Source organism: Ambystoma mexicanum, chromosome 1p, assembly GCF_040938575.1.
Source record: "Ambystoma mexicanum isolate Mex_15411 chromosome 1p, UKY_AmexF1_1, whole genome shotgun sequence".
Lineage (NCBI taxonomy): Eukaryota > Metazoa > Chordata > Amphibia > Caudata > Ambystomatidae > Ambystoma > Ambystoma mexicanum.
In genome coordinates, this window is record NC_090921.1 from 400,715,772 (window position 1) to 400,741,759 (window position 25,988).

Below are 25,988 nucleotides of genomic sequence, written 5' to 3' on the forward strand. Positions count from 1 at the left end.
GCAGGCTTATGATTGGTTGGCAACACCATCCAACCTTGGACTTTCGACTCGGCTAGCAGCACGTGAATGAAAACGAAACCTAGGCATTCGAGCAGCATCAATTTGTTCTTTGTTTTCCCAATTAGTCCATCACATTTCATTGACCTGATCCTTTGCCTAGGCCTACTGTTTGTAGTTGACCTCGTAGTCAGCTTGCTGTTCTGGAACATTTAAGGGAGTATGGGCACACTATTATCTCAATCTGCCTTTAATGAATAGCCCTTGTCTTCCACTTCTAAGTCACGTGTTAGGATACCACGATTTTGTCCATTTCAGCCTCTCAATTACTGCTATTTAATTCTATTATGCTGGGTGTCATTTCTCCTCTTGGCCTCTAGAGACTTGATCGCTCCACTTCACATAAGCTTTTGCCTTCGTGGTTGTTCAGCACTTGGCACCTGCAAATGTCCTTGCTTCTCCTAATCTTAGCAGAAATATGTCTTACGCACATGGCCTGTTCGTTCGACTCCCTTTGTGCCTTGCACCCATCTCTTGAAATAGGCTCCTTGATTCCAGGCGAAGGTACTCCCTTATTCTGTACATGAAACCAGCTTCTTCTCTCGGATTAGCAAGCAATCAGGTTGCATGGAACATAGGTTGACTCCAACTGTATAAGCCCACGGCCTAGCAAGCTGTTGGCTGCTACTTGTTAAGAATTTCAATCAGGCGATACACTCAGCTCTCGGCCTAGTGTACAGCGCAATGGAAAAACTTATTTGATATATGGATTCAATTATTTGAAAGATGTGCCACTCGTATCACACCCCTTATTTAAGAATACCCCGGGTCACGCTGGACCAGAAATCAGGCTAGTTTGCAAAGGTAAATATTTATTTATGTATTTAAAATTTAATCACAATATGTTTTAATAGATATACATCTATCACCAATGGGGTGACAGAACACTGAATATTATATTTTAATACACAAGGAGTAAGTAATGAGCAGAACAAATGCAGCACAGAAAGGAATACTTTTGTGTTGGTTCAGATCAGATAGCTCTGTGATTAGCAGTTCCCCCTGCAACACCCCTCAACCCCCGAGCAGGTATTCTGGAATATCACAAATCAAACAGAATATCAGTCCCACTTTCCCCCAGCAAACACAAGAGAAAAACGGAATTGACTTTTCAGCTGTCAGACTGGCTTTCAGGATTGACTTTAGAATGGACTGGGCAAAAACACCAAATATGGTCAAAATTGCTGAAATTGTTATAAATTCTTATGGGAGCCGCTTTGGATAGTTGCAAACAAGCACAAGCAATGATTTGGTCAACAAAAACAATTGAAATCTTAAGGTCCAAGTCGGAAGCAAATCGAAGCAGTTAAAAGCTATTTTACACATGTAAACTTTTCAGATTTGTAAAATTTGCTGCAAACGTTTCTGTGCCCGATATTCGCAATAACAGGAGGATCACATTGATTTGCATTTGGGTGCTATGGATAGATATGGATGTTGGCTACAAGTAGGGGTTGAAATTTCATTTCTATCACAAAGACTGAGGGAGATACAGAGTTTTTAGTAAAGGTCGTTTTTGTAAAATAGGCGCGAGAATTGAAAACAGAAATGCACTTTTAAAAATGACAAATGAGTTTGCTTACACTAGGGGATGACTATGAAGAAGCGAATAACGCACAGGGATTACAATCACTGGATCAGGGTGACCACCTAATAAGGAAACCCGACTTCTTCAGATGAGAAAATGGGCAGCGCAAGATAGTTCTAACAATACAGGTTCTGAAGGAAAGACAGGATGGGTTTGGGATAAGACAAGCCAAAGATACTCCTAACAATACTGGTTCTGACTGAAAGATAGGATGGGTTGGATAGGGACAAGACTATGCAATTATACCCTTGGAAACAGGTCTTCCTCTTTATACTTACTGGATAGGTTTTTAAATGGGAACGTAGGCTCTGGTCAGGATTGGGTCTGGTCTAAGAAAAACAGTACTTCGGGCACAGGACTGGATCATCTGGGCCGGTCCTCGGTTTGTTACAGGATCTGCTCTCCTAGTCAGTGGGTATTTGGATCAACTGGATGGCGAGTTCCTCAGGCAAGCCTAGTGGTGGCAAGCCAGAGAATTTCTGGATACTGGTTCAAAAGGCCTTCTCACCCACACAGCACTTTACTGAGTGGAGAGGATATATTTGAGGATTGGGGCTTGCTGGAAATAAATAGTCTCTATTGCTGGAAAGAGATTTGCATCTGGATGAGTATTTAAAGCTGGATGAAGAAAGCTGGATCAGAGTGCTTCACCGGAATCAGGAAAGTTTCTTGATCAGTGAGTCCCTATCTGCTCTCTGCTGTCTCTATTTATGCCCCAAAAATGACATCACAACAGAGGTGTAGGGGCCGGCTTAGCTGGGCTTGCCCCTGTGAAGGTGATTGGGTCAGAGTCTACTCTCTGCCTTGATAGGAGGAGAGAAACAGAGTGTCATCTCTATGGTACAATTTTATGATGCTGAGAATACACCCCTAGCCACTGGAACACAAAGTCTAATTTTGGCAAAATACATATTTACACATGTGCAACCTCTATAAAATCACATACACAAATTGCATATTTTCTGGAGCATCTGCTCATCACAATCGTGCAGCTGTAGGATCTAGTATCAACTTTCTACAGAATGTTGTCCTTTTCGCTATGTACACATTGTCCGAATGTTATGCAACTTTCCACAAAAGTGTTTGTTTAACATGGGAATGAGTGTATAAAGTTTCACAATTCTAGCAGAAACACAGACCCCATAAACCCACATTTATTGCCATTCCTGTTCAGAATAAGCTACACGGTTGTACTAAGTTTTCAAAGGTAGTGCTAAAAATTAGGTTAATTAATCTGCCATTTTCAGATTTTTGCACCCCTTTTGATAATAAGTTATACACCTTCTAAAAATGTCCATTACATATCCTGTTAACCCCAAATGGTCAGTGGTTGTCACTCCTTGAAGCATGTGGTGGCCCCCTTCTTTGGAATTTGCTTCTGTCAGCCAGGAGTTTCCTGTGCTGCAGCAGTTTTATGGCCTTTCACACCTTCAATATCCTGGGTTGGAGGATGGTCACTGTTCCTCTGCCCTTTGGATCAGATTCTGTTCAAACCCCGCAATTAACACCTCCCCGTGAGTTCCTGCTGAGAGAAGGTCTTCCTTCTTGGAGAAAAACCTACTTTTCAAGTCCTGGCAACTTCAACCAAGCTAATCACTTTTTAAACTTAGCAAAACCCACATCTGTTGCATCACATACAAATACATTTCTTTCTTGGCCTTAAAATCTGTGTAATCAAAACACAAATAGAATCTGTATTACTTTTTGGCAACAATCCTGGCTAGGTTTGCTAATTCAGTAGACTTTTAGTTTTAGGTCAAACTGAAGCTTCCTCAGTTCTCCTCTGACAGCTGTCATTCAGGCAGCCCAGGGTACTGCACCCAGATTTTGGCATGGCTGTCAGTTTTCAGACAGTGCAGTTTTCTGATGAATGTTTGCTCTTCATATCAGGACTTTGTATGTTTACAATGCTTCATTAGATACATGACTTTTAGCACCAGGCAAGATTGTGAATGTTGAAAAGTGTTGTGTTATAGGCATTTTGGAGTTTTTGGGAACAAAACAAATGTCAATTGTAGGCACATTTTTGGGTTCCATTTGCAAAGTGCTGCTTTTCACTGTGCACTCTGTTTGCTGGCCCTGGAAACCACTGGCACATTTCTGTAGGGTGTGCTCCATTCCACTGCACATGCACCATGGGTGGCAGGTTGTGCATCCTTCTTTTTGTGTGCTGAAGCACACAGTTTTTGTGGGTTTTGTAGGTTTTTGGCATGCACAAGTGTTTTGCCGCCAATGTTGCTGTTTCTATCCCCATAACTGGCAGGGTGATGCCACATAGCATAGCAGAGTGGGTCAATACATCCCACAGAGCCGCCCTCCCGACTTGATTTTGACCGCCCGTCAAGGGGAAGTCGGGAGATTTGGATGTTCTATTCTTTTGTCCATGTGGAGAAATTCAGTTGCTTCTCCCGTCAGTGATGAAGCGACACGCTCTCCTCGCCGGTTCTGGTCAGGAGTATGGAGCGGCAGTCCGGGCCCCTTGGGTCTTTCCTCTCGGTCACCGAGTGGTCCTCCTTAGTAGTCCTTTGGATAATTCTTAGTCCAGATACTAGAAGATAGAACAGAGCATGGTTATTTCCCACTACTGTGTCCACACGTTATTTGGGGATGTCAGCAGTGGAAAAGACACTTGCATGGATTATAATTGGTACAATTCCACGTCCATGTTTACTACTGGCCTTAACCCTCTTCTTGGACATACACGGTGAATATTTAGTGATGCTTCTAGGTTTCCGGATTTTCCCCCTCTGGGTTTCCGGTTGGTTCCTCTATTTGCTGCAAAGTATGTGTGGAATGGCAACTCTTCAGCTGGTTTGTGTGGACCCACTTGTCTTCCCCTTTTGCCAAACTGCCCTTGGGGATGCGGATTCTGTTGGCGACTGGTGAGATTCTGTCCACAATTTCAAAAGGACCCCGCCAAGTTGGGAGGAATTTGTGCTGTTTGGCTTGGTTCCTTTGGAAATTGTACAAGTAGACCCGGTCTCCTACTTGGTATTCCTTTTTACTTGTCTTAAGATCATAGTGGGTCTTCATACTGTCTGCAGATCTTTCTAGATTTTGCTGAGCATAGGCAAAAGCATGTTGAAGGTGTTTTCTCAGATTCTCAACATACTCATGAGTTGTGGAGGCATTTATCAAGGTCTGCTCTTGGGTTCTGTAGAGCAGATGCTGGGATAGCACCATCCTTTGTCCAGTCATCAGCTCAAATGGAGACATTTTGGTTGCAGAAGAAGGGGTAGATCTGATGGCCATCAGGAAAAGGGGAAATTGAATGTCCCACCTTGGCCCAGAATCTGCCACAAACATTTTTAATATGCTCACAATAGTTTTATTGTACCTCTCAACTCCACCACTAGAGGATATCCAGTAGGCAATGTGTAGTTTCCTTTTGACCCCAAGTATCTCCCACATCTTCGTCATCACTTCACTAGTGAAGTGGCTACTGTAGGGGAGGATTGGTCCAAAAGACCCTCCTTGCCTACATCCCTTCCCCAGGTGAGGGCCATGGCTCATCGGGCGTCCCCTCATTACCACCAGGGCCCAGGTGGTGGAGGGCTCACCTGCTGAAGACATTGCCCAAACGTATTGAATTTAGCTAGGCCGCAGAAACCATTTTGTCTAATAAAGATGGTGTGAGCTTGGCGCACTGTAGCGCGGCCCCCACCTTTTGAGCGTTTCAATTATCCCTGTGGCCGCAGCTCCCTGGCAGATCCGCTGTGAGCCCATTCCCACGAACAAGACGGATATGAGCTAGTGTAAGATACCAACACTCTAACATTTCACCTTCCGCAGTGCATCACTGCTCCCAGCATGACCCGGCCAGCGAAGCCTGGGTGAAAAAGAGAACTGTAAAATGGCCCTCGGATAAAAGCAAAAGTTCCCAAGTACTAATGCCAAAACTACTTGCAATGCGCGCATTTTCTCCATAAAACTTCTTCTATTAAGGAAATCTGTAAAATGTATAAATATGGTAGAATGCATGTTTGCATGACATTAGCAATGAAGCACCCACACCACTGCAGTTGTGTGCAAATAATAAAAAGCGTTCCGGGGGACTATTCGTTATGCGTATCATTGAAAAGCTTACACCCCACGGTCCCGCGCCATAACTGAACTAATGCTGCTAGAGTGCAAGGAAAGACAAATGTAACCATACAGAGGGCTCATGCGAAGGACGCGCGAGAATACACCCTTCATGTGTGTATGTCTAAGCCCCTTATGTGCCACTACCGTCACGTACGGTGGCGAGTCGTTTTTTATGTGCTCCACCAACCTCACTACTACCTCACTTGCTGCAAATGTATATGCATATAACTAAATGTTGTAGTTGTTAAGACATAGTGTACAAATAATGTGCTCAGACTGGCTATATTTGAGAGACATTTAGCAAAGTTGAAATGTATGTTTTGAAATGATTCAAATAAGTATTGTATAGTATTCAAATGTTTATGATGCTTTCACCTAAAATCGGCAACACACGAGGAAGATACCTTTGTGAATATGTGCAAGGCCATTCCCCCTCCCTCCCTGCGAAGACTGCCAAACAAGAGAGCAGAGGCCCGCGCCGCACTGCTCCACCTCCCCCAACTAGGCTGGAGCCGCTTCAAAGATTTGTAGTCCCCTCTGCAGCACCCAAGGCCACAGCCCGCCACCTGCATTATTTACAGCCAAGCAGTAAACCTCCGCCTGAATACACAAATCCAAAGGCGCCCTCTCTTAAACCCCACAACCCACCGGATCACCTTAGGCTCATGGCCCCTGTACAATTAGGACACCCAATACTATGGCAACATACAGCAGCACATTCATAACAACTTCTAACAAGACAGAAAGACATGTACCACCTGTCCCATGCCCTGAGACCTAGCCTCTCGACCTATGGTACCCGGTCAACAGGACACTGGTAACCATGCACTGATGAATCGCCATCAAACCCCTCTCAAGGTGCATTCCTCCTGTGTTGCATTAACCTGTAGATTAACCTATTGGAAGATTTACTAAAGAAGATAATATTGCAATGACTGAATGACTGCGGTGTGCATGGCCTAGGGCAAATAAGTCAGGAAAAGACATTCATCTCTGACACTGGCCACAGTGGTACAACAACACCGCCCGGATGAACCCAGCTGACCTGCCAGGCCCAGCCCAACCCACGAGGCTGACCAGTGACGTCCTCCAGCCAAGGCCAACCACATCGCAGCAGCACCTATAGCTAGCCGTCGCCACCCAATCCCATTGAACTTGTGCCCCCTATAGTATGTAGGTTCTGATGACGTTTTTTGTAAATATATACGCCTGTCTTTGCTATTCTCAGACAGAGCGCTCTCGGAGTTTGCAGAGTTCTTTGCATTCCCTATTCTGATTGATAAACTCCCATTGACGCTCACCCGCACTTTGTCTTGGCCTTATTCCCATCCTGGGGGAGTCCTTCATTGTCTCTCATTGAGGGGAGGATCGTGCTGGTTGGGGACGCTTGCTTTCAGTGGTGACCCCGAAAGCGTGATTATTATTTTTTCCCAACATATCACTATCGTCCCCTTTTGGCACGAAAATCTCCGGTCGAAAAGGGATACGCACAGAGGGTTTTACTGGAAAAGTGAAGATCAAACCTATACATATATATATACATATATCTGAATAAGACGAACAGGGACAGCCGGCTAGGGAGGAAAGGGAGGGCAAATTGAACTGTGAATAGAGTTTTACAGAGGGGTGTGTGCACATCGTATGCTTCAGGAGATACTTTGGTGTGATGGGTGTGTAAAAATGGTCATAAATGTATAGCCATTGAGTGGTCATGGTAAGTGTGGCCAGACAAAGCTTTATAAAGACAAGAGTAATAAGGTGAAGTAAGTGTGTACCTTTCTGATTTCTGGGTTAACATTGTTGAGATTACAGATGGTTTGCTCTTGTACGCGCCCCCCAAAGAGAATAGAATAGAGGCTGTGTACAGCCATTCTTATGGTGTGCATGCGAGGGGAGGAACACGAAGGCCCCCACGATTCAGTAAGACATAAAATACGAGGACTCACATGGTGATACGTTTATATTGAGGTATCGAGATACATAGAGATAACAAGTACCAGGAGGGCACAAAGTATGGGGGCAGAAACACCCTTATCACACATTTGCAAGAACCTACCGGGGTACGCGGAGCGGATTAAGAAATATCATGACCAATGGATCACAGAGCTGAAGGGAGAGGGGGGCCCAAAGGGGGTTCATTTGACAAAAGTGTCCTAGATATGGTAGCCACATGCATTTGTTTGAAATACAAGGGGAAGCAGTTGCATAATAGGAGAGAAATATTAGATCTCTGGAGGCTGTTTGAAGAGATACCGCCGCCTAAGGCACAAGAATTAAATCCTGATCTACCATCTACCACTGACAATCCACTAATGATACAAAAAGATGATAAAGCATTGCCAGACGAAGAGCCACCAATAGAGGTAATACGTTTATACCTAATACTAAACAAGCCAGTACCCGCAGAGGGGTACAGTGACCCCACTTATGTGCCTCCCCCGACAACTACTACAACCCAAAGGCCAACGGCACCCCCGCCATACGAGAGTACTAGGGAGCGAGCCCAGGTGAGTACACCAAGGGTGGACATAGAAAAACTAACAGATGATCTAGAGTCAAGGCTCTCGATAGCCAAAGATGAGCTCTCGAGGATAAAAAGCCTATGTGAGCGAACAGCATTTAATGCAGCGAGATCAGAGCACGCGTCTAGAGCGCAGAGCGAGGGTAGAACACTTGAAGAAGGGTGGAAAAAAGGCAAGATACTGTTCAGAATCCAAGAAGAACCAACCCGAATAATTGAACTAGAGACAAGAGAGGGATGTACTGACAATGAAGAAAGGCCTATAGGGGACAGAGAGGAGCTACTATGTGATGTAAGGGACGATTTGGAGGAAAGCGACAGGTTGAGTATGGCAATGGGAGGGGGAAGCGAAGGGTTGGATGGTACATGTTCAATGAGAACACTGGATGATGAGTAGACGGGGCGATTAATAAAATGGCATCATTGGGAAAATCAGGAGTGAAGACGGGTACAGATACAACAATGAAGGGAAAGTTTCAGCTCCCGCTAATACATAGGGGAGGAGGAAGGCCGAATTACATACCCTGGGCTCAGATGGATAAGGCCAACTTACTAAAGTTATTGCCCCCGTTATCGGGAGGGGCGAGCAAGTGTATATATACGCCTTTGAGAAACACAATGCCGGGGTACCACCAGCAATAGGGGATGTGAAGAGCTTGCTTGTATCAGCAGTGGGGGATCAGGCTGATAGAGTATGGGTCAAGACTGGTTTCCCAGGAGTAACATTAGACTGCGACTGCCATGATGGGGCCTCCTTTAACACAGTACGTGCAAGGGTATGGGATGCTTTGCGGGAAACGTTTCCAGACACCCCAGACTTACAGTCAGCAATGCAGTGTACAATGAATGACGGGGAAGATGCTATGGATTATATTTTTCGGGTCCAAGAGATGTGGAGAACAGAAACGGGTACGCCCTGGTATCAATCGACATCTTTATTTTACTTCATTATAAAGAGGGGGTTGCCAAAGGAGGTGCAAAAGGCGCTCGACAAGATAGCAGGTATTGAGGCGAAAGGTTGGCCTGAAATTCAGAGCATAATAGTGCACCACTGTAAGAGAATAAAAGAAAGGGAGAAGGAGGTGGCGCAGAAAAGATTGGCAGACGAAGCGAAACTAGTGCAGACAAAGTTGGGAAGGTCGCAGCAGCAGTAGCCGCGCTCCCACACAGCAGGGAGGGAGATGAGGAGGAGGAGGGGCTGGTAGCAATACAAGGAAGGATGGCAACTAATTGGGTGGGAGCAGGACAGCAGCAGTGGAACGAGCAGGAGCAAGGTGGAGGTTCGCAGTGGCAAGAGTGGGCCCCTCGAGGGGGACGAGGTGGGTACAGGGGCCGAAGAGGAGGTGGACCAGGGTACGGGGGAATGGGAGGAAATGGATGGCAGGGTCCCAGAGGAGCGCAAGGGAGTTGTTGGAACTGCGGGAGGTGGGGGCATTACTCTAGGGAGTGCAGAAGCAGACCCAACAACGGATTTCAAGAGGCAGAACATTATGGCCATCCCCATCCGGGGAGCCCATATGGTCTCCCAATGGGACAACAACAAAGAAAAACAGGCCAGGGGTACAATGAGCAACAACAGGGGCATCAATACAGAACACAGAATCACGCACAAAACAATGACACTATGCACTACACGCCAGGCAACCCTTTTGCGACAACAACAAACGGAGCCCCCGCACCAGCCCCCTATAGTGGCGTGTCAGTGGTTTCAGGGAGCGTATTCAACCAGGGGGGGCAATGAGACACCCCGCATATGACAGCCCACAGAGAACACTTGCTTGTCCAGTTCTATCTACCACCTACGATGCAGCAGAGGAACCATTGGTAGGGGCACAGATAGGAGACAAGCAGTTCATATTCATGGTGGATTCGGGAGCGGAGAAATCATGTATTAGGGAGGGCCGGTTCCCGTTATCTAACAGGAAGTTAGAGACGCAGGGGTTCTCTGGGGATGTAATTGAAGTTCCTTACACAGAAGCATTGGATGTGACAGTGGGGGGCAAAACGGTGAAAAAACCCTTACTGTATTATGAACACTCGCCAATAAATTTACTAGGGAGGGATCTTCTTAGCAAACTCAACATGACAATATCATTCACTGAGAGAGGTATAGTGTGCTCAACACCAGGAATATGCCCATTACGAGTGATGCTGGTAGTACAGGCTCACACAACTGCACCAGAAATACGTGGTTTGCCAGTGGATGAGAGAATGTTTATTGAAGGACTAAAGACACTGGCCCTCATAATTCCTGAGCTAAGGAGAATGGATTGGAGAATACCGGCAGAGTTTCTCTTCCGCCCAATAGTGCACCCTGACATAGCACCAGGATCAGTGGTATCATTAGACTTGCACGCTGTACAGGTATCAGCAAAAAGGATCTCTGTGATTGGAATGGACATAGAAGGATGTGAATGGCGTACAGTACTGTGTACCAATGCCAACATTGCTCTGCGAGACTTAACTGATGAGGATCTCTTTTCAGATTCAGAGGGGGATGGTGAAATAGTAATGGAAATAGCAATGCCCTGTGACATTTTGATTCAGGCCAGAGAGATTCCTGTCCAACTGATGGCAGTGGTGGGAGCACCACCGTCATTCTTTGATGATGACATGAGACTAGTACCAAATAATTTATGGACAACAGGCCCCCATGACGTAGGGTTGTTGCATGGAGTACAGCCAGTGATAATAAAGATCAAACAGGGAGCAATTCTACCCCGAGTGAAACAATATCCACTGTCCCGTGAGGCAGAAGAAGGGATAAAAGAGACAATAAATGCACTACTAGCACAAGGGATAATAGTGCCTTCAAACTCCCCATGCAACACATACATTTACCCAATTAAAAAAGCAAAAGGAGGGTCTTGGAGGATGATCCAGGATTTACGCCCCCTAAATGACGTAATTCAGAAAGAGTTCCCCTTGGTCCCGAACCCTGCATCAATACTATGCAGCATCCCAAAAACAGCATCACATTTCACAGTGCTTGATTTGAAAAACGCATTTTTCTCCATCCCCTTAGCTGAAGAGAGCAGATACCTGACAGCGTTTACACCAGGGGGAAAGAGATATGAACATTGTAGATTACCACAGGGATACTGTGAGAGCCCAAGCATATTCAACCACATACTACATGAAGACTTAGGAAACTTATCAGTTGAGAGCACAATCATTCAGTACGTAGACGATTTACTCGTCTGTGCACAGGACGAAGAAACATGTCGAAAAGATTCTATAAGACTACTGACCCTGTTGGCTAATAAGGGGTACAAAGTAGACAAGGAAAAACTACAATACTGTCTGACAGAAGTCCTATACTTGGGACAGTTAATATCAAAAGATGGAAAAAGAATAATCACCGACAGGGTAGAAGCAATAAGATCAGTACGAGAACCCACAACAGTGAAGGAGATGCAGAAATTCTTGGGAATGTGCAACTATTGCCGAGCATGGATATTAGATTTTTCAGCATACACCATACCCTTATTACAAGCGCTCAAGGAGGCAACACAGGAGAACAAGAAAATAGAATGGTCAGAAGAAATGAGCGCCTCCTTTAAATCATTAAAAGAGTTGATTTCAAGCGCTCCAGTGCTCGCAAATCCTGATTATGGGCGCGAGTTTTACCTGTTCTCACACTGCAAGGGAACACTCATAACAGCTGTGCTGACACAGAAGACGTCCCTAGGACACAAACCTTTGGCTTACTATAGTGGCACTTTGGATGCTGTGATGCAAGGACATTTCGCGTGCGAGCAATCGCTCGCTGCAGCCGCGTTCGCAATTGAGAAAAGTGCCACAATAGTAATGGGATGCCCTGTCACATTGTTTGTGGAGCATTCATTATTTGCAATACTTGAGAGGTCAAAGAGTACGTTGACCACACAGCGGGCAACCGCCTATGAACTAATATTTTCCAGCGCCAATATCCATGTGGTGCGATGCAGGACAGTGAATCCAGCAACATTCATTACAGAAGCGTGCACACTAGAGGACATGCAGGAGCACGATTGTGCAACTTACACAGGAGAAAGAGGGGAGGACACAGTGGTGTGCGAGAATGCTCTGAGCGAGGGGGAAGTGTACTTTGTTGATGGGTCAGCATCAATTGACATGGACACAGGAGAAAAACATGTGGGTATGGTAGTGGTGAGGTTAGAAGACGGTGAGTATGAGACACTAGTGCAGTACCGCCTTCCATCACATTACTCCGCACAAGCAGCAGAACTGATTGCCCTCATAGAAGCACTACATGCAGCTAAAGGTTGTGCAGTGACAATCTACACAGATTCAGTTTACATGACGACAACAGTACATGGAGGTCTGGCGAGATGGGGGCGAAGGGGGTTTCGACGAGCAGATGGAACTCCAGTGCAGCATGCAGAATTGCTGAAGGAGTTAATTGAGGCCCTACAAGATCCCACAGCGGTAGCCATAGTGAAGTGCCAAGCACATACGTCTAACACAGACGTTGTGTCTTTGGGAAACGCGGCAGCGGACGCTGCTGCCAAGGAAGCTTCCTACTTTCAGAAATATGAAGCAGGTGAGTACATGCTGCAGCACAAGACAAACGAGGAGCTCCCAGAAGGGTACAATATGATGCCTATATCACAAATACTAGAATTACAGGAAGGAGCAAGTGCAGATGAAAAATTGATGTGGGCAAAACGAGGGTGCAGTCAATCGGCGACAGACTTACTCTGGCGACAAAATAACTCAGGAAAAGTGGTAATGCCAGTAAAGTTATTAGAAATTGCGTTCCAACAACTACACTTCCCAGCACACAATACGAAACAGCACATTGCAGCGGATATACAGGAGGAGTGGTTCGCACCCTGTCTTCAGGAGCACTTATCTCGATTGACACTAGAATGCACAACATGTCAGATATATAATTCAGGAATGGCATTACGTACGCTCCTGGGAACAATTCCAAAACCAATTGGGCCATTCAGAGAGCTACATATCGACTACGCGGACATGGGAGAAAGGTGTAATGGGGCACGTTACATGATTGTGGTTGTATGCCCATTTTCAAGGTGGGTAGAAGCAGGCCCATGTGCACCACCTGATGCTAAAAGCGCTGCGAAGTTCCTAGTGAGGGAAGTATTTCTGCGGTGGGGAATTTGTGATGTGATTCGCTCAGACAACGGCACTCACTTTGTAAATGAGCTCTTCAAGGAAGTAACAACACTGTTGGGAATAAAGCATAAATTGTGCTCGATTTATCATCCTCAAAGTAATGGCGTAGTGGAAAAGATGAACGGCCTGTTAAAAGGAAGATTATCAAAACTATGCTTTTCATTAAAAAAGAACTGGATTCACTGTTTGCCCCTTGCGCTGTTTGAGCTGAGAAATCAGCCAAGCAAGGACCACCATTTGTCCCCGCACGAGATCGTGACTGGGAGACGAATGCACACAGCACACTCACCACTGCGCGATCACTCAGATGCACACAGAAGCGCTGCGATATTGGGAGACGAGTTCACAGACTATTTGAAAAAACTAACAAGGGCAGCGCGCGTAATATCAAAGCATCTCTCTCCACCATTCACGAGAGAGGAGGGAAACACAACAGGATCTGTTACGGAGCCTGAAACACAGCTACAGCTGATGCCGGGTGAATTCATTTATGTCAGGAGTTTTGTGCGCCGGTGGAACGCACCACGGTTCCATGGCCCATACGAAGTAGTGTTTTGCACGCCCACAGCTGTAAAAGTGAAGGGCCTGAAGTATTGGATACATTTGACGGATGTACGAAGGGCATATAATAATGTGCAGGAAGAGGTGGATGAGGGGGCACAGACAACAGCAAACAATGCAAATGAACAGAATGTCTGAATATGAACTTGTGTGTGGCAGTAATGCACCTGAATGAAAAAGTGGCTGACGAGTATACTTGCATTTAAGGGTATTAAAAAAAAAAAAAAAAAATTATATTTCTGTTATGGACTCATATATAATTAACGAGTTGATAAAATATGCAGTGTCTACTCCCTTGTCTGTGCATCCCCAACCCTGCAGCCCTACCCGCTCCCATTCCCTTTCAATATATACTGGCACTGGTAGTGCCAACAAAATGTTTACATTCATGCACTTAATGCACTTTTATATCCCAAACAGGACCTACCATGGCATCTAACGGGCAGCCTGCAACGGATAGATTTATGAGATTTAGAGAATTGTTAACTGAGAGATGTAGATATTCGTATGAGTGTGGATTATTTGTGTGCGTTACATTGTTTTTTACAATAATGTTTGGCCTGGTTACATATTGGTTCATAGCGTTCATCTCTATCGAGATGAACGAGGGGGGAGGGATTAACAGCACTACTGTGACCAATGCAACTGCAAGTGTAAATAATAAGGAAGGTGATTTTTTGGTATGTGACGGAACTAAACTTGTATGGGGTTACTATACAACACCATCCAATGCTGTCATCTCGAAAAATGAAGGGCTACAGGGTGAAATGCAAAATACCACAGTGTCTCCACCGAAAATATCAAATTACAATGCCCTCAGTTTAAATGATCGAAACCCCTCCGCCATATCCTGGTTGTATAACACCCCCACCAGCCAGCCTGCCCCCATAGCAAAAAACACACTGACAGACAACATGAAGGAAGAAAATGAAAGAATGATAGCAACACACAAAATATTATACGATGACTGGGCAAAGGGGGGCGGGAAGGAGGAAGGGGGGCCCACTTTGTCTATCGCCCGTGAAGCCGGGAAGTACATTAGGAAAAGAAACAACAGACGAAAAAGGGAGGCGGGGAGGAAGAAGTATGATGAGTATTATGGGTTAGGACTAGATAAAATGGAAGACCCACGACACCCCCACCAGACAAATGAATGGTATGCGGATATGAGTGCAACAGCTAAACAAACAACAAATGAGAGCTGTTATGTCTGCTCCCTCATTCCCCATGCTTCAGGCACACCCAAAGTATTGTTACCTAAAGAGTTGCCTATTGTGGATGCCCAAAGGCTCCTTCATCTCACGTTGTGCAGAATTAAGAACACCTTCCAGGCACATGAAGTTACTTTCAGAATGCTGCAGAACGAGAAAACTTGCTATCCAAAGACAGTAGGAGTGGTATGTCTGGAAGAACCATTTTTTATAATACAAGGAACACTTTTTTCAGACAACAAGTGGAAGGACAAAGAAGTAATGTGTAAGGCTGAAGCACTGAGGGGTGTGGCACCAGAGAAATTGCAATGGATAGAAGAAACGTGCACACCAGTATGGAAGGAACACATTTCAAAACTAACTTGGGTAACAGCCATTGAAAAACCTTTCAAGCTGCAGAAGGAAATAGATTATGAACTGTGCTTTAAAGGAGAGGGGAAAGCCTCCATGGGGACAAACAAGAACTGTAACAAGACCCTCACCATCCCAGACTTAAGAAAAGGGACAGCGGCCCTGATGGACACGTATTGGGTATGTGGCAACCAGGCATACCTGCACCTCCCACAATCATGGAGTGGCAGCTGCTCAATGGCCACTCTGCACTCAGCACTAATGGTAATCCCAGAAAGCCACATTGATGGGAGCAAAAAGGACGCGAGAAAACACACAACAGAGTGCGGCCCAGCCCGCTGCAGAGTCACAAATCTATGTCCTGTCTTCCGGGAACAAGGAAGAGGTGCTGTCCCGAAGTAGACGAGCATCAAACTACATAGCAAAAGCATCGTCAGAGTTGCTGGCACAGATCCCAGACAGATATCGATTATTCAGCTCAGCAGAAACATTCTTTGCCTCATTCATCCCAAGTGTTCAGGCAAGAGCAAACGCAAAATGGCTCCAGATAACACGTTGGGAGCTGATCCAGCTGGCAAATGTCACTGAAGAAGGGTTCAATGTAATAAAAGTGGAACTAAGAGCTTTACGGCTGATGACCATGCAAAACAGGTATGTCTTGGACCTGTTGACGGCAATGGATGGAGGTGTTTGCCGAAAAATCGGAAGTGCCTGCTGCACTTTCGTACCTTCTGAAGACGCAGACAACGGCTCCCTGTCCCATGTGATCGAAGCAGTACATAACCTAGGAGAAAGAATGAAAATGGAAGGCAGAGCAGAAGAAAGCACGTGGTTCGACAATGTCTTCTCCTGGGTTCCATCATGGCTGGGAATGACTGTGAAATTTTTGATGCCGGCTGTGGTGTTCCTCCTCTTTATTTTTTGCCTGTGCCAGGTGGGTCTTCGATGTTGTGCTAACGCAGTACCTAATGGTGCAATAATGATGGTGACAATGGGCAACACCCATGGTACAATACAAACTATGCAGGAAGTGCAGGTACAAACAGGAACAGATGACACACCCAGATATCAGCTAGTGCCTAGGTACCATGACAAGGATATTGTAGATAAATTGTGGCATACCACCATCAGAGAGCCCCGTGTACTAGAATGGTACAAAGAGGTGTGGGTAGACCTGGAAGGAGAGAGCGGATGTATATATCTGACCTGTACCCCAGATGAGTATGCTAGGAGAGGTGAGAGCTTAAGGGGGGTGTGCAGGGCGTGGATGCCCATAAAGGGCACACCAGCATGGGATGACGCAATAATTGACGAAGAAGAGTGCAGGAGATTGGAAGATTTAAAGAATTTGTTACTTAAGTAACGAAAGGGGGGAAATGTAGGGGAGGATTGGTCCAAAAGACCCTCCTTGCCTACATCCCTTCCCCAGGTGAGGGCCATGGCTCATTGGGCGTCCCCTCATTACCACCAGGGCCCAGGTGGTGGAGGGCTCACCTGCTGAAGACATTGCCCAAACGTATTGAATTTAGCTAGGCCCCAGAAACCATTTTGTCTAATAAAGATGGTGTGAGTTTGGCACACTGTAGCGCGGCCCCCACCTTTTGAGAGTTTCAATTATCCCTGTGGCCGCAGCTCCCTGGCAGATCCGCTGTGAGCCCGTTCCCACGAACAAGACGGACATGAGCTAGTGTAAGATACCAACACTGTAACATTTCACCTTCCTCAGTGCATCACTGCTCCCAGCATGACCCGGCCAGCGAAGCCTGGGTGAAAAAGAGAACTGTAAAATGGCCCTCGGATAAAAGCAAAAGTTCCCAAGTACTAATGCCAAAACTACTTGCAATGCGCGCATTTTCTCCACAAAACTTCTTCTATTAAGGAAATCTGTAAAATGTATAGATATGGTAGAATGCATGTTTACATGACATTAGCAATGAAGCACCCACACCAATGCAGTTGTGTGCAAATAATAAAAAGCGTTCCGGGGGACTATTCGTTATGTGTATCTTTGAAAAGCTTACACCCCACGGTCCCGCGCCATAACTGAACTAATGCTGCTAGAGTGCAAGGAAAGACAAATGTAACCATACAGAGGGCTCATGCGAAGGACGCGCGAGAATGCACCCTTCATGTGTGTATGTCTAAGCCCCTTATGTGCCACTACCGTCACGTACGGTGGCGAGTCGTTTTCTATGTGCTCCACCAACCTCACTACTACCTCACTTGCTGCAAATGTATATGCATATAACTAAATGTTGTAGTTGTTAAGACATAGTGTACAAATAATGTGCTCAGACTGGCTATATGTGAGAGACATTTAGCAAAGTTAAAATGTATGTTTTGAAATGATTCAAATAAATATTGTATAGTATTCAAATGCTTCCACCTAAAATCGGCAACACACGAGGAAGATACCTTTCTGAATATGTGCAAGGCCATTCCCCCTCCCTCCCTGCGAAGACTGCCAAACAAGAGAGCAGAGGCCCGCGCCGCGCTGCTCCACCTCCCCCAACTAGGCTGGAGCCGCTTCAAAGATTTGTAGTCCCCTCTGCAGCACCCAAGGCCACAGCCCGCCACCTGCATTATTTACAGCCCAGCAGAAAACCTCTGCCTGAATACACAAATCCAAAGGCGCCCTCTCTTAAACCCCACAACCCACCGGATCACCTTAGGCTCATGGCCCCTGTACAATTAGGACACCCAATACTATGGCAACATACAGCAGCACATTCATAACGACTTCTAACAAGACAGAAAGACATGTACCGCCTGTCCCATGCCCTGAGACCTAGCCTCTCGACCTATGGTACCCGGTCAACAGGACACTGGTAACCATGCACTGATGAATCGCCATCAAACCCCTCTCAAGGTGCATTCCTCCTGTGTTGCATTAACCTGTAGATTAACCTATTGGAAGATTTACTAAAGAAGATAATATTGCAATGACTGAATGACTGCGGTGTGCATGGCCTAGGGCAAATAAGTCAGGAAAAGACATTCATCTCTGACACTGGCCACAGTGGTACAACAACACCGCCCGGATGAACCCAGCTGACCTGCCAGGCCCAGCCCAACCCACGAGGCTGACCAGTGCCATCCTCCAGCCAAGGCCAACCACATCGCAGCAGCACCTATAGCTAGTCGTCGCCACCCAATCCCATTGAACTTGTGCCCCCGATAGTATGTAGGTTCTGATAACGTTTTTTGTAAATATATACGCCTGTCTTTGCTATTGTCAGACAGAGCGCTCTCGGAGTTTGCAGAGTTCTTTGCATTCCCTATTCTGATTGATAAACTCCCATTGACGCTCACCCGCACTTTGTCTTGGCCTTATTCCCATCCTGGGAGAGTCCTTCATTGTCTCTCATTGAGGGGAGGATCGTGCTGGTTGGGGACGCTTGCTTTCAGTGGTGACCCCGAAAGCGTGATTATTATTTTTTCCCAACATATCACTATCGTCCCCTTTTGGCACGAAAATCTCTGGTCGAAAAGGGATACGCACGGTGCGCCGGCTCCGGGAGGTTGCCCGCCAACGGCGACCGGTACGCTCAGAAGTGCGCACTCAACAGAGAGAGGGTACGATCCCGGTTGAAAAATCCCCTTTGAGTACCGCTCGCCGGGGCTGACTGTTGAGCAGACGGCAGCACTGCCTGGACGGACCCAGTTTCGGAGACTCTCGGTTCAAGACGGGCACGTGAGTATTGAGTGCGAGCGATCATAAAGGGAGTAGAGGAGGAAATTTAGGACAGGGAACGAGGCGGGGTAAAAAGGGGCACGTGGGTCTACTAAGGACCATCTTAAACTTTCTTTGCTTTTTCTTTGCATATGGCCATTAGGATTAAGAGGTGAATAAGAGATAAAAGTGACGGGAACCTAGCTCCAAGAGGGGGTGGAAGGCGGCGCTGCATAGTGCTATCTTGACTAGTACTGGGAATATATGAAGAAGTGGAAAATAAGATAAAAGTGTCTGGCAAAGGGAGACACGGAGAATATGTTAGTGACTGCTATTCTTTCTATTCTTTTCTTTTAGGGTTGCGGGAAAAATAAAAGTGAGTTAGTACAAAACCAAAGAGATAAAGTAAGAGACAGAGAGTTTTACTGGAAAAGAGAAGATCAAACCTATACATATATATATATATATACATATATCTGAATAAGACGAACAGGGACAGCCGGCTAGGGAGGAAAGGGAGGGCAAATGGAACTGTGAATAGAGTGTTACAGAGGGGTGTGTGCACATCGTATGCGTCAGGAGATACTTTAGTGTGATGGGTGTGTAAAAATGGTCATAAATGTATAGCCATTGAGTGGTCATGGTAAGTGTGGCCAGACAAAGCTTTATAAAGACAAGAGTAATAAGGTGAAGTAAGTGTGTACCTTTCTGATTTCTGGGTTAACATTGTTGAGATTACTGATGGTTTGCTCTTGTACGCGCCCCCCAAAGAGAATAGAATAGAGGCTGTGTACAGCCATTCTTATGGTGTGCAGGCGAGGGGAGGAACACGAAGGCCCCCACGATTCAGTAAGACATAAAATACGAGGACTCACATGGTGATACGTTTATATTGAGGTATCGAGATACATAGAGATATACAAGTACCAGGAGGGCACAAAGTATGGGGGCAGAAACACCCTTATCACACATTTGCAAGAACCTACCGGGGTACGCGGAGCGGATTAAGAAATATTATGACCAATGGATCACAGAGCTGAAGGGAGAGGGGTTGCCCCAGATATGGCCGAAGGGGGTTCATTTGACAAAAGTGTCCTAGATATGGTAGCCACATGCATTTGTTTGAAATACAAGGGGAAGCAGTTGCATAATAGGAGAGAAATATTAGATCTCTGGAGGCTGTTTGAAGAGATACCGCCGCCCAAGGCACAAGAATTAAATCCTGATCTACCATCTACCACTGACAATCCACTAATGATACAAAAAGATGATAAAGCATTGCCAGACGAAGAGCCACCAATAGAGGTAATAAGTTTATACCCAATACTAAACAAGCCAGTACCCGCAGAGGGGTACAGTGACCCCACTTATGTGCCTCCCCCGACAACTACTACAACCCAAAGGCCAACGGCACCCCCGCCATACGAGAGTACTAGGGAGCGAGCCCAGGTGAGTACACCAAGGGTGGACATAGAAAAACTAACAGACGATCTAGAGTCAAGGCTCTCGATAGCCAAAGATGAGCTCTCGAGGATAAAAAGCATATGTGAGCGAACAGCACTTAATGCAGCGAGATCAGAGCACGCGTCTAGAGCGCAGAGCGAGGGTAGAACACTTGAAGAAGGGTGGAAAAAAGGCAAGATACTGTTCAGAATCCAAGAAGAACCAACCAGAATAATTGAACTAGAGACAAGAGAGGGATGTACTGACAATGAAGAAAGGCCTATAGGGGACAGGGAGGAGCTACTATGTGATATAAGGGACGATTTGGAGGAAAGCGACAGGTTGAGTATGGCAATGGGAGGGGGAAGCGAAGGGTTGGATGGTGCATGTTCAATGAGAACACTGGATGATGAGTGGACGGGGCGATTAAGAAACCGAGTGGGGAAAATGGCATCATTGGGAAAATCAGGAGTGAAGACGGGTACAGATACAACAATGAAGGGAAAGTTGCAGCTCCCGCTAATACATAGGGGAGGAGGGAGGCCGAATTACATACCCTGGGCTCAGATGGATAAGGCCAACTTACTAAAGTTATTGCCCCCGTTATCGGGAGGGGCGAGCAAGTGGATATACGCCTTTGAGAAACACACTACCGGGGTACCCCTAGCAATAGGGGATGTGAAGAGCTTGCTTGTATCAGCAGTGGTGGATCAGGCTGATAGAGTATGGGTCAAGGCTGGTTTCCCAGGAGTAACATTAGACTGCGACCGCCATGATGGGGCCTCCTTTAACACAGTACGTGCAAGGGTATGGGATCCTTTGCGGGAAACGTTTCCAGACACCCCAGACTTACAGTCAGTAATGCAGTGTACAATGAATGACGGGGAAGATGCTATGGATTATATTTTTCGGATCCAAGAGATGTGGAGAACAGAAACGGGTACGCCCTGGTATCAATCGACATCTTTATTTTACTTCATTATAAAGAGGGGGTTGCCAAAGGAGGTGCAAAAGGTGCTCGACAAGATAGCAGGTATTGAGGCGAAAGGTTGGCCTGAAATTCAGAGCATAATAGTGCACCACTGTAAGAGAATAAAAGAAAGGGAGAAGGGGGTGGCGCAGAAAAGATTGGCAGACGAAGCGAAACTAGTGCAGACAAAGTTGGTGAAGGTCGCAGCAGCAGTAGCCGCGCTCCCACACAGTAGGGAGCGAGATGAGGAGGAGGAGGGGCTGGTAGCAATACAAGGAAGGATGGCAACTAATTGGGCGGGAGCAGGACAGCGGCAGTGGAATGAGCAGGAGCAAGGTGGCGGTCCGCAGTGGCAAGAGTGGGCCCCTCGAGGGGGACGAGGTGGGTACAGGGGCCGAAGAGGAGGTGGACTGGGGTACGGGGGAATGGGAGGAAATGGATGGCAGGGTCCCCGAGGAGCGCAACGGAGTTGCTGGAACGGCGGGAGGTGGGGACATTACTCTAGGGAGTGCAGAAGCAGACCCAACAACGGATTTCAAGAGGCAGAACATTATGGCCATCCCCATCCGGGGAGCCCATATGGTCTCCCAATGGGACAACAACAATGAAACACAGGCCAGGGGTACAATGAGCAACAACAGGGGCATCAATACAGAACACAGAATCACGCACAAAACAATGACACTATGCACTACACGCCAGGCAACCCTTTTGCGACAACAGCAAACGGAGCCCCCGCACCAGCCCCCTATAGTGGCGTGTCAGTGGTTTCAGGGAGCGTGTTCAACCAGGGGGGGCAATGAGACACCCCGCATAGGACAGCCCACAGAGAACACTTGGTGTCCAGTTCTATCTACCACCTACGATGCAGCAGAGGAACCATTGGTAGGGGCGCAGATAGGAGACAAGCAGTTCATATTCATGGTGGATTCGGGAGCGGCGAAATCATGTATTAGGGAGGGCCGGTTCCCGTTATCTAACAGGAAGTTAGAGACACAGGGGTTCTCTGGGGCTGTAATTGAAGTTCCTTACACAGAAGCATTGGATGTGACAGTAGGGGGCAAAACGGTGAAAACACCCTAACTGTATTATGAACACTCGCCAATAAATTTACTAGGGAGGGATCTTCTTAGCAAACTCAACATGACAATATCATTCACTGAGATAGGTATAGTGTGCTCAACACCAGGAATATGCCCATTACGAGTGATGCTGGTAGTACAGGCTCACACAACTGCACCAGAAATACGTGGTTTGCCAGTGGATGAGAGAATGTTTATTGAAGGACTAAAGACACTGGCCCTCATAATTCCTGAGCTAAGGAGAATGGATTGGAGAATACCGGCAGAGTTTCTCTTCCGCCCAATAGTGCACCCTGACATAGCACCAGGATCAGTGGTATCATTAGACTTGCACACTGTACAGGTATCAGCAAAAAGGATCTCTGTGATTGGAATGGACATAGAAGGATGTGAATGGCGTACAGTACTGTGTACCAATGCAAACATTGCTCTGTGAGACTTAACTGATGAGGATCTCTTTTCAGATTCAGAGGGGGATGGTGAAATAGTAATGGAAATAGCAATGCCCTGTGACATTTTGATTCAGGCCAGAGAGATTCCTGTCCAACTGATGGCAGTGGTGGGAGCACCACCGTCATTCTTTGATGATGACATGAGACTAGTACCAAATAATTTATGGACAACAGGCCCCCATGACGTAGGGTTGTTGCATGGAGTACAGCCAGTGATAATAAAGATCAAACAGGGAGCAATTCTACCCCGAGTGAAACAATATCCACTGTCCCGTGAGGCAGAAGAAGGGATAAAAGAGACAATAAATGCACTACTAGCACAAGGGATAATAGTGCCTTCAAACTCCCCATGCAACACATGCATTTACCCAATTAAAAAAGCAAAAGGAGGGTCTTGGAGGATGATCCAGGATCTACGCCCCCCTAAATGACGTAATTCAGAAAGAGCTCCCCTTGGTCCCGAACCCTGCATCAATACTATGCAGCATCCCAAAAACAGCATCACATTTCACAGTGGTTGATTTGAAAAACGCATTTTTCTCCATCCCCTTAGCTGAAGAGAGCAGATACCTGACAGTGTTTACACTAGGGGGAAAGAGATATGAACATTGTAGATTACCACAGGGATACTGTGAGAGCCCAAGCATATTGAACCGCATACTACATGAAGACTTAGGAAACTTATCAGTTGAGAGCACAATCATTCAGTACGTAGACGATTTACTCGTCTGTTCACAGGACGAAGAAACATGTCGAAAAGATTCTATAACACTACTGACCCTGTTGGCTAATAAGGGGTACAAAGTAGACAAGGAAAAACTACAATACTGTCTGACAGAAGTCCTATACTTGGGACAGTTAATATCAAAAGATGGAAAAAGAATAATCACTGACAGGGTAGAAGCAATAAGATCAGTATGAGAATCCACAACAGTGAAGGAGATGCAGAAATTCTTGGGAATGTGCAACTATTGCCGAGCATGGATATTAGATTATGCAGCATACACCAGACCCTTACTACAAGCGCTCAAGGAGGCACAACAGGAGAACAAGAAAATAGAATGGTCAGAAGAAATGAGCGCCTCCTTTAAATCATTAAAAGAGTTGATTTCAAGCGCTCCAGTGCTCGCAAATCCTGATTATGGGCGCGAGTTTTACCTGTTCTCACACTGCAAGGGAACACTCATGACAGCTGTGCTGACACAGAAGACGTCCCTAGGACACAAACCTTTGGCTTACTATAGTGGCACTTTGGATGCTGTGATGCAAGGACATTTCGCGTGCGAGCAATCGCTCGCTGCAGCCACGTTCGCAATTGAGAAAAGTGCCAAAATAGTAATGGGATGCCCTGTCACATTGTTTGTGGAGCATTCATTATTTGCAATACTTGAGAGGTCAAAGAGTATGTTGACCACACAGCGGGCAACCGCCTATGAACTAATATTGTCCAGCGCCAATATCCATGTGGTGCGAAGCAGGACAGTGAATCCAGCAACATTCATTACAGAAGCGTGCACACTAGAGGACATGCAGGAACACGATTGTGCAACTTACACAGGAAAAAGAGGGGAGGACACAGTGGTGTGCGAGAATGCTCTGAGCGAGGGGGAAGTGTACTTTGTTGACGGGTCAGCATCAATTGACGTGGACACAGGAGAAAAACATGTGGGTATGGCAGTGGTGAGGTTAGAAGACGGTGAGTATGAGACACTAGTGCAGTACCGCCTTCCATCACATTACTCCGCACAAGCAGCAGAACTGATTGCCCTCATAGAAGCACTACATGCAGCTAAAGGTTGTGCAGTGACAATCTACACAGATTCAGTTTACATGACGACAACAGTACATGGAGGTCTGGCGAGATGGGGGCGGAGGGTGTTTCGACGAGCAGATGGAACTCCAGTGCAGCATGCAGAATTGCTGAAGGAGTTAATTGAGGCCCTACAAGATCCCACAGCGGTAGCCATAGTGAAGTGCCAAGCACATATGTCTAACACAGACGTTGTGTCTTTGGGAAACGCGGCAGCGGACGCTGCTGCTAAGGAAGCTTCCTACTTTCAGAAATATGAAGCAGGTGAGTACATGCTGCAGCACAAGACAAACGAGGAGCTCCCAGAAGGGTAAAATATGATGCCTATAGCACAAATACTAGAATTACAGGAAGGAGCAAGTGCAGATGAAAAATTGATGTGGGCAATACCAGGGTGCAGTCAATCGGCGACAGACTTACTCTGGCGACAAAATAACTCAGGAAAAGTGGTAATGCCAGTAAAGTTATTAGAAATTGCGTTCCACCAACTACACTTCCCAGCACACAATACGAAAGAGCACCTTGCAGCGGATATACAGGAGGAGTGGTTCGCGCCCTGTCTTCAGGAGCACTTATCTCGATTGACACTAGAATGCACAACATGTCAGATATACAATTCAGGAATGACATTACGTACGCTCCAGGGAACAATTCCAAAACCAATTGGGCCATTCAGAGAGCTACATATCGACTACGCGGACATGGGAGAAAGGTGTAATGGGGCACGTTACATGATTGTGGTTGTATGCCCATTTTCAAGGTGGGTAGAAGCAGGCCCATGTGCACGACCTGATGCTAAAAGCGCTGCGAAGTTCCTAGTGAGGGAAGTATTTCCGCGCTGGGGAATTTGTGATGTGATTCGCTCAGACAACGGCACTCACTTTGTAAATGAGCTCTTCAAGGAAGTAACAACACCTTTGGGAATAAAGCATAAATTGTGCTCGATTTATCATCCTCAAAGTAATGGCGTAGTGGAAAAGATGAACGGCCTGTTAAAAGGAAGATTATCGAAACTATGCTTTTCATTAAAAAAGAACT